General features: G+C 46.1%; 2 protein-coding genes across 3 annotated transcripts in view; one reads left to right on the top strand and one right to left on the bottom strand.

Moving 5' to 3' along the window:
* The window catches only part of OXTR (oxytocin receptor), a 465,983-nt gene that overhangs the window by 216,447 nt on the left and 234,072 nt on the right, over positions 1 to 15,464 (top strand). The window lies entirely within an intron of this gene.
* Positions 1 to 15,464, bottom strand: part of GRM7 (glutamate metabotropic receptor 7) — a 219,935-nt gene that overhangs the window by 26,741 nt on the left and 177,730 nt on the right. The window lies entirely within an intron of this gene.

The raw sequence follows: 15,464 nt of genomic DNA, 5'->3' as shown, positions 1-15,464 counted from the left end.
CAGAACGTGGGCTACAGCCCTGGGCTCACGGCAGCACGGCCCCAGCAGGGCTGCTCCGACCCATTGGGCTTCTCAGCATTCACATGGGTGCTCTGGGGCTGTAACACGGCACGCTGACCTTGTTAACCATACAAACTACTCTTCTTTTTAAATCGCTTTTTTAATGAGCTCGACCCAAATATGCGTGAGCCAAGAACTGCGCTGCAAACTGCTGTGACGTGCAGCAGCCAGCAGCTACCGCAGAACTTCAGTGCCTGCACCAACACAACCCCTCTCACACACTCACAGCTTCCTTCCACTTACAGAACGAAGAACAGATGTGGATTTCAATAAAACTGGTATAAACTGCAACTTACGTCTACCCCAAGTTATAAAAGAAGAGCATTAAATCCATAATAATATGGGTTAGTAAAAACTTGCCGTAAAAAAACAAGGAAGGAAGGTTTTTTAAATTATTTTTAGTATGCTTTAATTCTGTTCATTGAAATAACTGTGCAGACAATACACAGTGATTTGTGTGCTCCCAATGCTCAGCTATGTTTAGTATGAAAAGCTTGTGTATGTGCAAGCTGGAGATCAGCTGCTCTCATGAGATGAGTATTCAAAGGAACACAAGGATTGCCAAGTGTACTCTGCAAACACAGAAAGCAGAAAAGCCTTTCTTTTTTTAATTACCTTTTAGAGGAAACACTTGATAAGTGAACTATAACGATTATTGTGAGTTAAAAGGCACAGAGACAGCACAATACAGGTGCAAAGGAGCTGAAAGAAGAAGTAAACTCTCTGCAGATCCTGCTCAAAAGGTAAATATATGGTACATCCATTCACGTGCAAAAGATAATACACACTGTGGGCAATTCCTTCAGAACACTATTTTCTCTTCTCCTGCTATTCAGTGCTAATCAGTTTGCATTTCTGCTGGAAGAGCTCAATAAATAAATACAACGGCACAGGAAAACGCTGACCCTGCTCAGATACTTCCAAAGTTCCGCACTTGGAAAAATATGAATGTTTCTGGACTTGCTGTTATATCTCCATAACTGCTGCTATCAGACTGATTAAGACAACCACTAGAAGCACTAAGGTGCCTACAGAAAACATAAGAAATGTGCTGTGCACGACGTCTCTCTATACCAAAGCACACAAGCAAAGACTGCAGTGCCTTCTCAACATTTCTGTACTCATTATCAGAAGGGAATGGCTCTGATGTGATCAGAATTTTGTCAGTGCTGGAACGTTAGGACAAATCCCATCCCACCCTGTGAAGCAGTGCTGGGCCAAGTCCCACCATGCAGCCATGTCGTGAAAAACACACAGTGATGTTTGGCAACCTCGCTTCCCTGGAGAACATAAGAATCCTTACAGAGAAAGCAGGAATTTGGACCACTGGAGGACAAAATAAAGCTGCTGGCTGAGCACTGCAGCATAACACACCGTGTTCTGCAGGCAAAAACACCACCTCTGTGTTGGACTGCCAACTTTATCCACTCAGCTCCTATTTCTCCTTCCGCCTCTCTGCCAACTGCTCCCCGTAGGAGCTTTGACAAACAGGCCAGCAATGTGACCTGGTGTTGTGTCAGCACAGAGTGAGGAGCAGCAGCTGCCATACCCACAGTGTGACAGCACTGGAGCCTTCAGAAAGGAGACACGCAGCTGAGCAGGAGCTACTTTGAAAAGCACTACACACCAAGAAGGTTTCAAACGGATCCTCAGCAAGAGAAGTATTTGTTACCTTTGCCAGGCACTGTCTGCATCCTGGAGCAGCTGTTTGCTTTGAGATGTGATGCCAACACCTCTTTTTGGGAACAGAACACCATGCTCTGAGAGAAGCACTCTGCCCCGCTCCTTGGGAAGTGCTGCTCAGCCATGGCTGCTGGGCTGTGTGCTCAGCTGAGGGTGCTGGAGCTCAGCAGTGTGGCTGCAGCATCCCTCAGCCATTCCCCATGGGCTGCTCCATGTCTGGGCTCCCACTGTGACTTCCCCAGTGCTCCCACCCTGCAGGGCTGCTGCCATCGCCATGTGTGCCTGGAGCCTCCTAACAGGGTGCGTGCAGGTGCTGAGCACCATTTCCCCATGCTGCTATGGGACAGAAGGTCAGCCTGCTGTTATCCCAGCAGTGGGGTCCTCTGCAGCAGTGTGCCAGCAAAGGCTCCTGCCTGGGAATCGCCGATGGGAGATAAAAGGAGAGCGAGAAAAGAGCTTTTGTAGAACAAGGCAGGATGAGTGACGCATAATGCTTCTCATGACAAATGGGAGCTTTATAAAGATAAGGGAAACTAAGAGATATGCTTATTATGCAGAACCTTAGTTTTATGTATTTTATCTCTGCTTTGTGGCTTTACCAGTCAAACATAAAAATGCAGTTTACACGAAACTATTTCATTTCTTATTTCGCTTCTTCTGATAAATTCTCTGAAAGCATTTTAGATGAATGCAAATTGGTGATTTAAAATACAAAGAATGAGATTTAACCAACAATGCAGGTCTGATAACTCATACGTACCTTTTATAGATGGCGAGTGAAACCCGGTTTCCAAACTGGAGATGAAATTAAGAAATTAAGAAGCAGATTCAGCAAGGGAGGTTCTAACTTGAAGTGAACGAGAACTAGGGCTGAGCTGAGTGCTTCCAGCAGAAACCAAAGCTTCCTAAAGTGGTGCTTTTGGTCTGCAAGCCCAATTCCATCGAGGTTTGAAGCTACATTTGCTACACCATGAGGACAAAGCCACCCGGGGGTCGCTCCCTCGCATCCTTCCCAGGCAGGCTCTCATTTCTGATGGATTCCAACCTGGTGTTAAACACACTGCCGTTACAGCTACCAGTGCATCAGACTTTGAAGCGCTGCACTGGAGAAAAGGAAGCCCTAAGGATATCATTCACATGCAGAGACACCTAGCTCTTATCATCTATTTTACATAAAGGATTCCCATTTGAATTTTAGATTTCGGTATTTTGCAGATTCTTGCTCTATTCATGCAAATGATGAAAATTACCCTAAAAACCTTGAAAGAAAATCAGACTGGTCTCAAAAATACCCATCTAAGAACCAGCAATTTATATAGTGCAAAAAATATCAGTGGACAATTTTGTATGAGTGAGAATGGATCTCAGAAGCGAAGCACCACAGGACCAGGCCTGTCAGTCTGCACTAATGCAGTCCAGGTTTGCATTGCTGGGCCATGATCGCTGAACTGATAGCAGCATTCCTTAGAAAAGACTTTTTAGCAGTTGGCAGTACTTTTTGTAGGCTAATTCTTTGCACTCATAGTCTAATCAGGAGCAAGAGTTCCTTTTATCTAACTCAGCATTGTAATTAAGCAGTGAACGGTGTTATTTTGCAATATGGAAATAAATGGGTAACTTCAGATATTTCTGGGCTTGTGTTATCACAAACCAATTTATCTCACTTTTATATGGGAATTAAAACAAACGTTCTTACATATGAAGTAGGCAGTTTATAAATGTCCCGGAAGACTTCCAGGTCATGTGAAGATTTCAGCTCATCCCTTACATTACGTTACACAGACATAAGGACAAGAAACATCTCTTAATAAAAACCAGGATTAGCTCCCACTGCATGACGTGTCTGCAAAAATACGGAAAGCAAAAAGACTTGAATGCAAATGTTCTCAGACATTTTAGTGCCTAACGCCCCTTTCTGCACCAAAGGCAGCAGGGCATTTTAAAGGCAAATTAAACGAAGCCGAGATGCTTTTTACTCACTGGAAGTTTTGTTCTTTGCATAGAAAGAACCAGTGTCCTCTCTCTCCTGATGAGCTGTGGCCGTTTGCACCTCACCCAGCAGTCAGGACCGAGGGCAGACGTCACTGCAGAGAAACAACGGTGGCAGAGAACCCCTAAAACCGTGTTGGTGCAGGAGAGCACCATCGGCAGCCCCAGCTCCCTGGTGGGACTGATGGATGAGCGCCTCAGGGAAAGGCAGCCCCTCCAGGCAGACACAGGCACACGGCAGCTCAGCTGCAGACACCGCACTGCGCTGCACGCTGGTGACTTGCAGGACTCTGCCTCCATTCCCACCCCTTTGAGCATCATAACCTGCTGAAGCTGTCGTTTAGCAGTGCCCTTTAGAGAACAGAGCAGCTTGAAAAAAGCCCCACCCAATCTCTTTTCCCAGATTAGAAGGCTTTAGCAGCGCTCAGGGCAAGTGGTTTGCCCTTCTTTCGGGCTAACATCATTTTGAGGGAAAAGAAAAAAAAGCCACAACAGCAACAAAGCCTTGTGGGCAGCAGGTTCTGGCATCCCCCGGTGACTTTCCAGGAGGATCGCTTTTTCAACAAAAGTGGCAAACATCTGTCACGGATGCAGGGAGCAGAGATTGGCCATTGCAGGGGGGATCGGACAGATGAGATGGGGACCACAGCGTGTGCCCTCCACTGCAACCTCCTGCTCCTAATGCTATTAGCATAACCCACACCATGCCAGCAGCTCATCACACTTTGTTGCCTTTGATTATTTTGTCAGTGGGACACACGCACAGCCCAGTGCTCGGTACGTGTGACAATGCCAGGCGCTGTGACACCAAGCCATGCAGTGCTGTAAGCTGCCTGGGCTCAATACCACTGGCTGAGCACCACACAGCCAGCAGCACAGCCTCAATACTGGGTGGGAGCTCACTGAACGTACTCTTGTCCCATCACTCTTCAACCTGTCATTTCCACTGCTCAGCAACGGCACCTTTTGATCCCTGCTGTGAAGATTCAACTCTTCCTTTGTTTTACAGAATTTCACAACTTCATGAACCCAACCGATTGCGACGCTGTTGACCATTAGAGGAAAACTAACTTACCCTTATTTGAGCAGGAAGGACACTAGGTGGTGTTGGAAAGAGAGGCCAACAGCTGCACCCATTCGTGCACAGAGCACAGAGAAGCCCTTCTGCTCTATGAGCATCAGTGGAGCTTCAGCACCTCAGCAGCGTGGCACAGGAACGCTATGTAAATTGTGGTGCTCAACTTCTACAAACGACAACGGATGCTACCCAGGGGACGTTTGATAAACAAATCATAGTAGTTATGCTGATTGCAGTTATTACAGTACAAAATAGCAAGGCACGCAAATAGCCTTTGCGAAACGTCTATGTGAGTGTCACAGAATCAGTCACACCATCTAATTATAAATTCTCTGCTTGGTAATTATGTGAAAGGTGACACTGGAGAAAATGATGGGATTTCAGTGTCAGAAGATTTCCCTTTACCCACTCTGTGTTCTGCAGGCTGGCAGCACTGGGGGCTCGGCTGGAACAGCCGTGTGCTGGCGGTGCTGGAGGTATGCAGTGCAGCAGCTCTGCAGATGGAGCTCTCTGCGAGGAACCTCCACTCCTACTTACTGCAACTTCAAGAAAAGGAGACTTTCTGTGCTGTGTCTTGATTTAAGAAGCCTAGAAATGAGGCAGGTGATCCTTGCTGTAGGCCATCTCCATTCCTGGCCTCACGGACTGCAAGATTAGAAGGTCTTTAATTTTACAGAATCAACCTGAAATGCCCTTCTGCAGGCCACTCACTAGCAGGTGGGGCTCTGGCACTCAGTGCCCATCGACTTCTACATCCCCTACATTTATATACACTGTACAGAAATATGCAACACACTTGCGGCTATGACAGTTCAACTGACATTAAATGGACTGAAGCAGAATTAAGTGGCGATGAGGTAAGCATGTTTTCTTTCTTTTCAACTTGATTTCCAAGCTGAAAACCACGTTTGTTCTGCAGCTTGGAGAGGAGCTCTGTGCTCCTGATGGGAAGCACGCACTCCTGCTTACAGCAGACCCAGGGCTGGGTGACTTTCAGCAACGAGCACAGTGGGGTTGTTAAGTTAAGTGTTCTTCATAGGGTCATTTAGGCTGGAAAAGACCTCCAGCATCCCCAGACCTACGTCCACCTCACTCCTCCATGCCCCCTGACCGCGTCCCTCAGTGCCACACGCCCACAGCTCTGGAACACCTCTGGGGATGGTGACCCCAGCACTCCCCGGGCAGCCCATAGCAGTGCCTGTGTCAGTGCCTGATTGCTTTTTCTGAACATCTCACAGAGTTACTTCTGGTAGGTCAGATACAGCTGCTGATTAACCTTGCAGGTGTATTTCAGTGGAACTGAAAAACAGAACTCCACAGTAACAGCAAAGGATTCACAGCATAGCATCACAATCCCTTAGGAGGTACGAAAGGGAAGATTGAAGTTTGGAAAGCAGCTCCTCAAATTACTTTTCCACATGCCAATAACAACCATATCTCACTCTAGAAAGAGCTGATCAGCCATCTGCCTGCCCTCAGCAAACAAGAGCTCACATGAGCACAGCAGCACCTGTCTGCTTCATCAGCCCCAGCCCCTAATGGGCTGCAAGCAGGATGGCACCCTCAAAAATCTGAAGATTCATTTTTGTCAGGGCAGTTCAAGACAACTTTCTTCCAACAGTCTTTTAAGTCTTGTTCTTTTTTAAAAAATTATTGTTTGCAAAGAAGGACATGAATAGAAATCACACTCTTCTGTTTGCTTTGTTTTAACTTAAAAAAATATTGAACATGATCTGTTTGTTTATCCTTCATTAAATAGAACTTTGGAGTTTCGTATGAACTATCACAGTAATGACAGATCACCATATAACAAACATCATGGGCCTGGTGAGCTTCAACCACGCACTCGGCTGGAGACAGCCACTGCTCCTACCACAAGAATGGGATGGGAGATGAGAACAGAGACCAGATTTGAAGAATCAGAAGCAGAAAACAGAAGTTGTCATTATCTGCCCCAGGAAACAAGCGGAGCCCTGTGTGCTGTGTGCAAAGCACCCTCACCTCATCAGCTCCATCTCCACAGGGGAACCTGCTCTGCACAACACGTGCCACATGGAATGACAACATTCTGTTGTCCCAGGCAAGCAAACACGAGCAGAACTCCCTCCAAGAGTTACGTCTGTAAGTGCTGCCTTCCAGGACTGTAAATAATACCAGGTTACTGCCCAGACCTGCTCTTCTTCTGGGCTAGATTAAAATTTGCCATGGTTTTGCGTGTCAAAGGGAAAACTGAGGTTATATTCTGATGGATTTCCTCCTGCAAAGGCCAAGTGCAAGGCAGACCACATAGCAAAGCATGTTCCAGAAGCACCAATTTCCAGTTCCCTCTGCTCCCACTATAGAACTGCTCCTTCTGATGTCACACTGCCAAAACCAACTTAAATTTTCATGTCCTAAATCAGAGCACCCGACACATCTAGCTTTTCAGCTTGCATTTCATGACCAAACAGGCAGAGCAAAGATGAAGTAAATACAAATATTTCCAATATGTTTCAGCTATTTGTGTCAATTATTTTATACAGCTTGTTCCCTTATAAAAGGAATTTCCTTATGCAAGAAATTTGCACGCATCAGAAAAAATATTTATGGATTATATCTGTAACTTGAATGATAATTCCAAATACTAAATGCTAAGGCACTTGCTCTGAGGGTTACTATGCAGATGAAGGAGGAATTTTGTCTCTCCCTCCTTTGAGAGAAACTCTAGGAGCTTATCTAGAAGGAAATTAAATTATTCAGATAATTGGACTGAGCAATGAAGGCAAGGGATGTTGCTGCTTTCAAAGGACATCACATGGCTAAAAGAGAAATTGAAGTAGCATCAAAGACAATCCCACAAATCAGATAGTTCACACAGTACGTACTGCAGGGATTGGACATCTGCTGGAGAAAGGAATCTGCTTTACCTCTGTGTCACTTACAGACACAACGAAGATGCCCACGAACTGCTCAGAACCTTCAGGAGTTGCTAAGCCAAGAAACAAGCAGCGATGGCCCCAAGTCAATAGAAGATTAAAGTGATTTTGAATTTGGGACTCCCTGGAACCACGGCATCCTCTGACCTCATGACAGTTTTGAATGTCGTCATCTCTGAAGCAGGGATTTGGCATAGAAGGAAAGAAGCAAAGCAAACTTTGTGCAAAATAGTGATGCTTGGAGCAGGGTCCTCCGTGTGCATCCAGCACTGAGATAGGATGTGTCCTCGTGCTCTGCTTCTGGAACCCAGCACAGGGACCAAGCTGCTCAGCTGCAGTCACTGCACAGCCTCCAGGTAATAACAACCAACAGCCACAGCCTGGTTGGGCAGCTTTCAAGCACAGGCAGGCACAAACAGCTCAGGAACCCATTATCAATCCTCAGAACTGTCTAGTGTCCCCTGCTTGACATTCATGATAATAGCAGTACAGTAAGTATCACAAAAGAGACAAACACAAAGCAATGTATGTCCCCCGTTTCTATTATTAAAACAATGGCTTTTCCCTCCCCCAGTGACTGAGCACTTAGCTTTTTGGAGTTAGAGATAATTTGTCATGTCATTTTTTCTGAAGATTACATCATCGGAGAAAGGCTTCGTTTCATTCCTCACTGCTGCACTCCCAAATTGACTGACACACAATCTTGGCATTTTAGGGTATTCAGCGCCAGGCTTCGGCTGCTGGTATAAATCACATTTCTTCACTCTTATTGCATTTTATTCATTTTATACATGACCAGAGATTAGAGTTCAAATGAAATAGATTCTGCTATCCTTCTTATACTCCAGATGCTACTAGTCTAGAAATCTTTAATTTTACTCACTTCGACTACTGAATTATTCAATGCAAGGGGAAAAAACAACACGTGATACTCCGAAACTCCAAACAAAATAAGCAGAGGACACTGACTGCAGGAGGGGACCTCTGCCTAACACACCTGTGATGCACACCTGCAGGTACTGCCCAGCAGCACCAATATCTCGGGGCACACACAAACCCTTTGCACCTCCATGCAGGGGTTGGCATTTGAGGTGCCAACATCAGCCACGAACTGATGATTTAAAGCAGCCTAACACCTGCAGTTTCCCACATCACCAACTCCTGCTTTCAGCCTTCGAGAGAATGTTTGTGGAAGTGGCACAAAGAACTCAAAGAAAGGCTGGCAAGCCAGCAGGAAGCCAGAGCCCCAGAAAGGAGCGGGGTGCAACCTGAACCTCTCAGAAACACCTGAGGGAGCCAGCACTGCTCCTGTCCGCAGCGAGCAGACTGCCTGGCCGCAGCTACAATCCTGCTTCACCTAATAGTTGCTAAATGAACACGAGGCAAAGCTATTTCACATTTCTTCTTAAATTATTAACGTATTCTAGGATAGAAAATAAACTTAGGTCAATTGCCTTCAAGTCGATTCCATTTCTGTTTTATGAAGGAATAAGCAAGAGTGAGTATCGAGTGAAAGGTATCGATTATAGAAATGAACAGTAAGCTAATGTGTGCATAAGCAAATACATAAATGGGCAAACGGACCAGGAAACTAAAAATATTATGACCCTCATAAATATCCCTGTGTAATAAAGCAGCCTTAAGGAACGCTGCCACTTGGACCAGCTGCCTTGCTCTCTGGAATTCACTCTGCAGTTATCCAGGACACAATTCATACGTGCTAATTCATATGTTAAGAAAAGGAAAAAAAAAATACGTTCTCCTTGAAAAACAATTTAAGATTCTTTAGATTCTGCCCTGACAGCATGGTAGGGCAAACATCTACCATCCCCAGTCTGAGAATTCAAATGTTCTCAGCACAGGTCTCTATCAGACCAGAGAGGTGCTGGCATTTGTTACTTGCCAGGAAAACCTGAGATGTCAGGCTGTGCATCTCCCCACACTGCGGGGGTCTTTCCCTCTGGAGAAAAACAAATAAGGCGTGGAGGAAACACAGAGAAAGCTGCAGAGCATGGCAAGAGGAAGCACCCAGCACGGCCATGGAGGAGCCTGCCCTGCAACGGCGCAGTGCCAGCAGCCTGAACTGGGGCTTGGGCACGTGGAGAAAACAGATGAAGGAAACCGTACCACAAACTGGCACCTGGGTACTGGGCCATGTACTGAGTGTACTCTGAACAAACAAACACAGCTTTCCAAAGCCTCAGCTGCCCGAGGCCATGCGATGGAGCTGCAGCTTCCAGTCTGCTTGAAGTAGGGCTGGGTGCACAAGGGAATGCAAACTGACGGAACAGAGAAATGACCTCAAACAACCACTGAAACACACCAACAATGCAGATATTTCTATAATTCTACAAATTTAAACTGCAGAACAAAAGAGATTTACTTGCTAATTGTTGTGTCTTCTTAAAGGTTACCTTTTCCTGGCGAAGCAAAAATGTTTGTCCAAGTGGCACTGACTTGGGTTGAGGCTATACAGATAGTATATCATATAAAAAGCCAAACCAGACAGTTTTAGCATTGTGGTGCTGGTAGAGCCCCAGGAACGACACAGCAGCTATGTATGGGTAGAATGCAGAGGCAAGGTGCCATGGGTATCCTATTCACAGCAACCAGAGCACAGCCTGCTTCGTTCTCCCCTGCAGCAGCCAGGCTGGAAAAACTGTTTTTTCCTTAAAGCATTTTCCTGCACTGTTTCTTTCTCTATGCAAAAAGCACAAATAAATGTGAAACAGTAACCAACTGACCTTTATTTACAGACAGATCTTCTCAATTGAGAGCGAGCTGTCTAGCAGCACAGAAGTATGCATTTATTCAGTAAAACTTCTAGTGACCTTCCTCTCAGGCAGTCTGCACACACACTGACAGTGCCAGGAGCAATGAGGGGTGCTGCACGCCCTGCCCTGGGCACAGCTCTGCCTGCACACCCTGCTGCTGCCCGGCGGTGCACTGCATGGAGCTGCAGGGGAGATGCGGTCAGAATGGCCTCAATGGAACTGAAGGGCCGGCCTCTAAGGAAAGGGGATGGAAACGTGGAGATGCGAGGAGCCTCTGCCACGGCTGTGAGCAGCCAGGTTGGCTCTTTTTGCTCCATGTGCTCTTATTTGTGCGGGCAGTTGTGGCACAGCGCAGGCCGGCTCCTCTGCCACGCTGCTGACACGCACAGCAGCTCAAGTTTTTGCACCACGTTGTCATGGCAATGCAATGTCTGCAGGTGCAGCTGAGAGCACGCTGCTGCTCTGCCTTGGCAGTGCTGGGGAACGCTGCCAAAATTATTCACAGCTTGGAAATCAGGGAGGTGCAAATGCCCTGATGGCTTCCCCCTATTATATACTATTAACCATTTTGGGCTTTGCAGTTTTCTTTAATTTTAGTGGATGGTAAATGAGCCAAGCCTTACATTACAAAGGCAGACAGCCCTCTCATTTCATCCATTTAGCTCTTCCAAAAATAAAATTTATAATTCAAAATAAATGCGGGCATTTTTATAGGTTTATAATCACACATTAGTAAGTTAATATTGCAAAACAGAAGGAAACCACCAAGAGCCAAGCAGCAGCTCCCTCAGAAGGGCCAACCCTGGCAGCCCTGCAGAGGAGCTCTGCCCACCACACATTTCTCCCTCTTCTCGGTGCTGCATGGAGCTGCTGGGACAACATGCACACAGCACCTGAGCCAGTCCTGCTCTGTGAGCCTACATCTTCCCCAGCTGTCAGCTCGGGCTTAACAAGGAAAAAAATAAATGCTATTTCAGCCCATGCTATGCTCCTAATGAAAAGCAGGACTCCACGCAGAAGATTCATTTTACAGAGCAAGCTTCAAGTTTTTTTCTGGCCTTTCACCTTCAATTTTGTCTTCCCCACTCCAGCCGTATGAATGTTTTATTTATATCCCGTCACTTCCACCCTGTTGGAAGGCATCTTCTGAAATAAAATTGCTCTTTTTCTGAGACAGCCTAGTTAATAGATTCCCTTCGCATTCACTTTTCAGCAGCTGAACCTCCTTGATGCCCCGACGTACCCAAACCATCACACCGCCAAACAAAGTCCTCCAGCCCTCCCAGAAGAGCAAGGCCCCATTCTCCTCCACAGCTGGGAGCCACATCTGTACACCATGGTGAGCCATGACTGAGCACACAGCTTGGTGGTACTGCAGGAAGCTACATGCAGTTCGATGCCGTCCTGCCGTGCTATGCTGCCACTGGGCACTTCACCACGCCAACTTCTTCACCTGCTAACATTTTCTGGCTAAATTGATTTCTCATAATCTTATTGACATCTTATTCAACTCCTTCTCCAGGCTATCTATTTCTGGGAGCATCTACTCAGTGCGAATGCTGGTTTCATCCCCACAGCTCTCTCAGAGCAGTCTCCACCTGAGAGATGAGGAAGGTCCCCACTAATGGCTTCCATGTGGGATGTGAAAGCAATAAGGATTATTCTACATGAGAACAACCGGTGTGCAAAACCTCAAAGCCATCCCAGGAGAAACGCCCTGCTCCTCTAACACACCAAAGAACTGAACTGTGCCAGCAGCACTGCTCTTTCTGTGCTAAATGTGGTCATCTTGGGTTCCCTCCATTGCTGTGGCCCTACTGTAAGCTCAAAAAAAGCCTATGGGAATCATTCAATGTCAGCAAAGTTCAACTATATTGAAAACAGATTCCATATATTTTGCATATAAAATGAGATCTAATTCTGCTTAGAGACCTTCAGGGGAATTCAAAGTGCAAAATGGTGTCAGCAGAGTGCAGGGGCAGAAAAGGGCTAATCTTACTCATCTGATGTTTCTTTTAAGACCTTCAGAGAGTAGAACAAACAGTGATTATTAGAGCACACTGTTACATATATATATATATACATATAAAAGCAAGCCAGCTTCTGGTTGACTTTTTAGATTATAATGTAATTATTATTTAAAACAGCGTATTTACATATTGCTTTTGCTACTTAGAACCAAACTTGCTGTTGCTGGGAGCGTCCTCTCCATTTAACATTATCACAGTGCTGCACATGGGGTTGCGCGACTGCACAGCTGGGTGCTGGTTTGGGATCTAACACTTGCAGTCAAGCACAAAAAGCACCCTGCAATTCTAGCCAGCCAGTTACTTCTATTGGGTCCAGATTTATTGATTACTATCAGAATTATTTTGCTTTCTGAAGCTCAAATGTAAACTGAGTGTTTTAGAGCCGCAGAAAGAATGGTTGGAGTCAGAGGAGGGCAAGCTATGGCAGCAAAGCCTTCATCGCAGACCAGCTGTCCTTAGGAATTTAAACTCTTGCACATGAAGAAAGACAACTCCTCATTAAAAAGTTACACGTTTTCCTTTTCTGTTAGTTACTCAAGGATGCATTTCTATTTTGGTGTGGTCTGAGTGCTCAAAAGCACCCAAGGGCAAAGAGAAGCGGAGCAGGGTGAACGTGCTGCAGGACGGGAGGCTCTACAATGCAAACTTCAGCGTTTTCTGAAAGCAAGGCTGTGCTCTTTGTGACTGTAACACGTCTTCCTGACAGGACAGTAAGGCCTGTCAGCCATCCCCACCCCAATCCCCTGTTCCAAACGCAGCGCAGTGGCTGTCCTGCTCTCCAGCTCATAGCATAGAATCACAGAATGGCCTGGGTTGCAAAGGAGCACAGTGCTCATCCAATTCCAACCCCCTGCTGTGTGCAGGTCACCAACCAGCAGCCCAGGCTGCCCAGAGCCACATCCAGCCTGGCCTTGAATGCCTGCAGGGATGGGGCATCCACAGCCTCCTTGGGCAGCCTGTGCCAGTGCCTCACCACCCTCTGGGTGAAGAACTTCCTCCTAATATCCAACCTGAACCATCCCTGCTGCAGGGATACGGGCTGCAAACCACTCGTCAAGGACACAGAAATGCTTTGCAATTTTTTGAAGACAAATCGTTCACATTTTACAGGAGTGCACTGGTTGGTGTTAAATTTATCTATTATTTCATCGCCGTCCAAGTTTGCATCCAATTAACTTGAGCCATCCAAGCCTTGTTGCTACTAATGTATCTCAATTAGAACAAACTGTTGGCATGGCAACTGCTAAATCCATCATAACTCATGGATGGGGCAAGCTTGTTTGTGGCTTATGCAATCCTTGAGTTTCCACAGCTCACAGATGGGCATTTATTGTTAGGTTAAACTGGGAATGGGTAATCCTGGAACAGAAGATGATTTCGGTGCTTGTTTATTTGAGACTTCATTACAAGCAGCCAATCATTTTAGGAGCTGAGGAGTTTCATCCCACAACCCCCCGTGCTGGTGGGCAGTTAGGAGACATCCTTGCCTGTGAACCAAATCACAACACCAAGAGCTTCCACTCCTAATTAGCAAATACGGCACTTATTTCATTAAGGCGATAAACTGAATCTCTGTCTCATTTAATGCTGCAACGACAGCTTACAGCAATAGCCAAACCATTTTCCAATAGAGTCTAACGAGGTGACACTGTGTGCTGTGCTGCTGCACAACAGCTCACAATTCCTCATTACCAGCTCTGAATTAACTCAGAAATGGACTCCAATGCTTCACACCTCTGAGACAGCATTACAAATTGCCAGGAGTTATTTAGTGCTCCATACCTGCAGTTTCCTTTGGGGTACTTGCACAGAAAGCAATCAGGAATATTAAAGGATAACAACAACTCGAGTCTGAAGCCAATGCAGCTGACGTTTAACTAGTCATGGTCTGACAAAAGTTAATGACCCAAGGAGCCAGTTCTACATCTATACTTTATTAAACGTTTTACATTAAAATTATTATGCAGATTTATACAGATAACCTTTGGGATCCCTTCCAACTTAAGCCATCCTATGCCTCTATCTATTGCTGTATTCACAGCATACCTGTCTTTATTCTCAACTGAGATGTATTTACTGCCTCCTACCCCTTCCTAGGCATCAAGAAATAAACGCTGAGGATCTGGCGGTTCCCTTATCGCTCATGATGAAGCCACAAGGAAGCCAGCAAGAACAAGGCTGCATTTGTGCAAAGCGAAGCCTCAGCCAGCAGCCCAAGGGACACGGAGCATTACGAGGAGGAATTTCTCTGTGCATGATTGCAATCAAATCAAGCCGCGCAGCCCCCAGGGAAGCTTGCCCTAACAGACTGCCTCCACGTCCCACCTCCTGCTCCCTGCACTCAGCAGGCACTGTGGCTGTGTCCAGCAGTGAGTCCTCCCCTCTCCCAGCCATGCTGTCCCCTATTTCCTCCCCAGCACGTCTTGCTCAGCCCCGGTTGGAGGCGGCTGGCTGTCGGCATGGCCTTCCTTTCCATCTGGAGTCATTAACAGATCTCATCCTCCAGTCAATAAAATGAGCTAAAACTACATTGATTCTGAAGTTCTGGAGAATCAAAACACTCCATCTTCCCACTTGAACTTCCCTAGTGCTCCAATTAAGGTACCAGAACAAATCTCATCCGCTTGCTGACACCAGCTCCAACAATGCCCTCTCCAGCTGTAATCACGCTTTGAGCACTGACCACCTTGCCTGCACTAATTGATTTTCCTGTTACCATCTCCTAATGCAGTCTAGTTTTAAGCTTTTAAATGCATTTTACTCCTCAGTTTACTGCTGAAGTATTGTTGCTAGTTACGTTCTTAGCAGGAGCCGTTCCTCCACTAAAAAGAGCCCTATTGCCTTCAAATCTTATTCAGTTGTCTCCATTAAGTACTCCAGGTTGCTCTGATGTTGAAAATGCAAATCACAGAATAAGAGGAAGACGACAGCATAT

This window comes from Tympanuchus pallidicinctus, unplaced genomic scaffold (assembly GCF_026119805.1).
Source record: "Tympanuchus pallidicinctus isolate F22 unplaced genomic scaffold, pur_lepc_1.0 scaffold17, whole genome shotgun sequence".
Lineage (NCBI taxonomy): Eukaryota > Metazoa > Chordata > Aves > Galliformes > Phasianidae > Tympanuchus > Tympanuchus pallidicinctus.
Note: the sequence above shows the minus strand (reverse complement) of the source record. Positions and strands in the feature narration are given on the sequence as shown.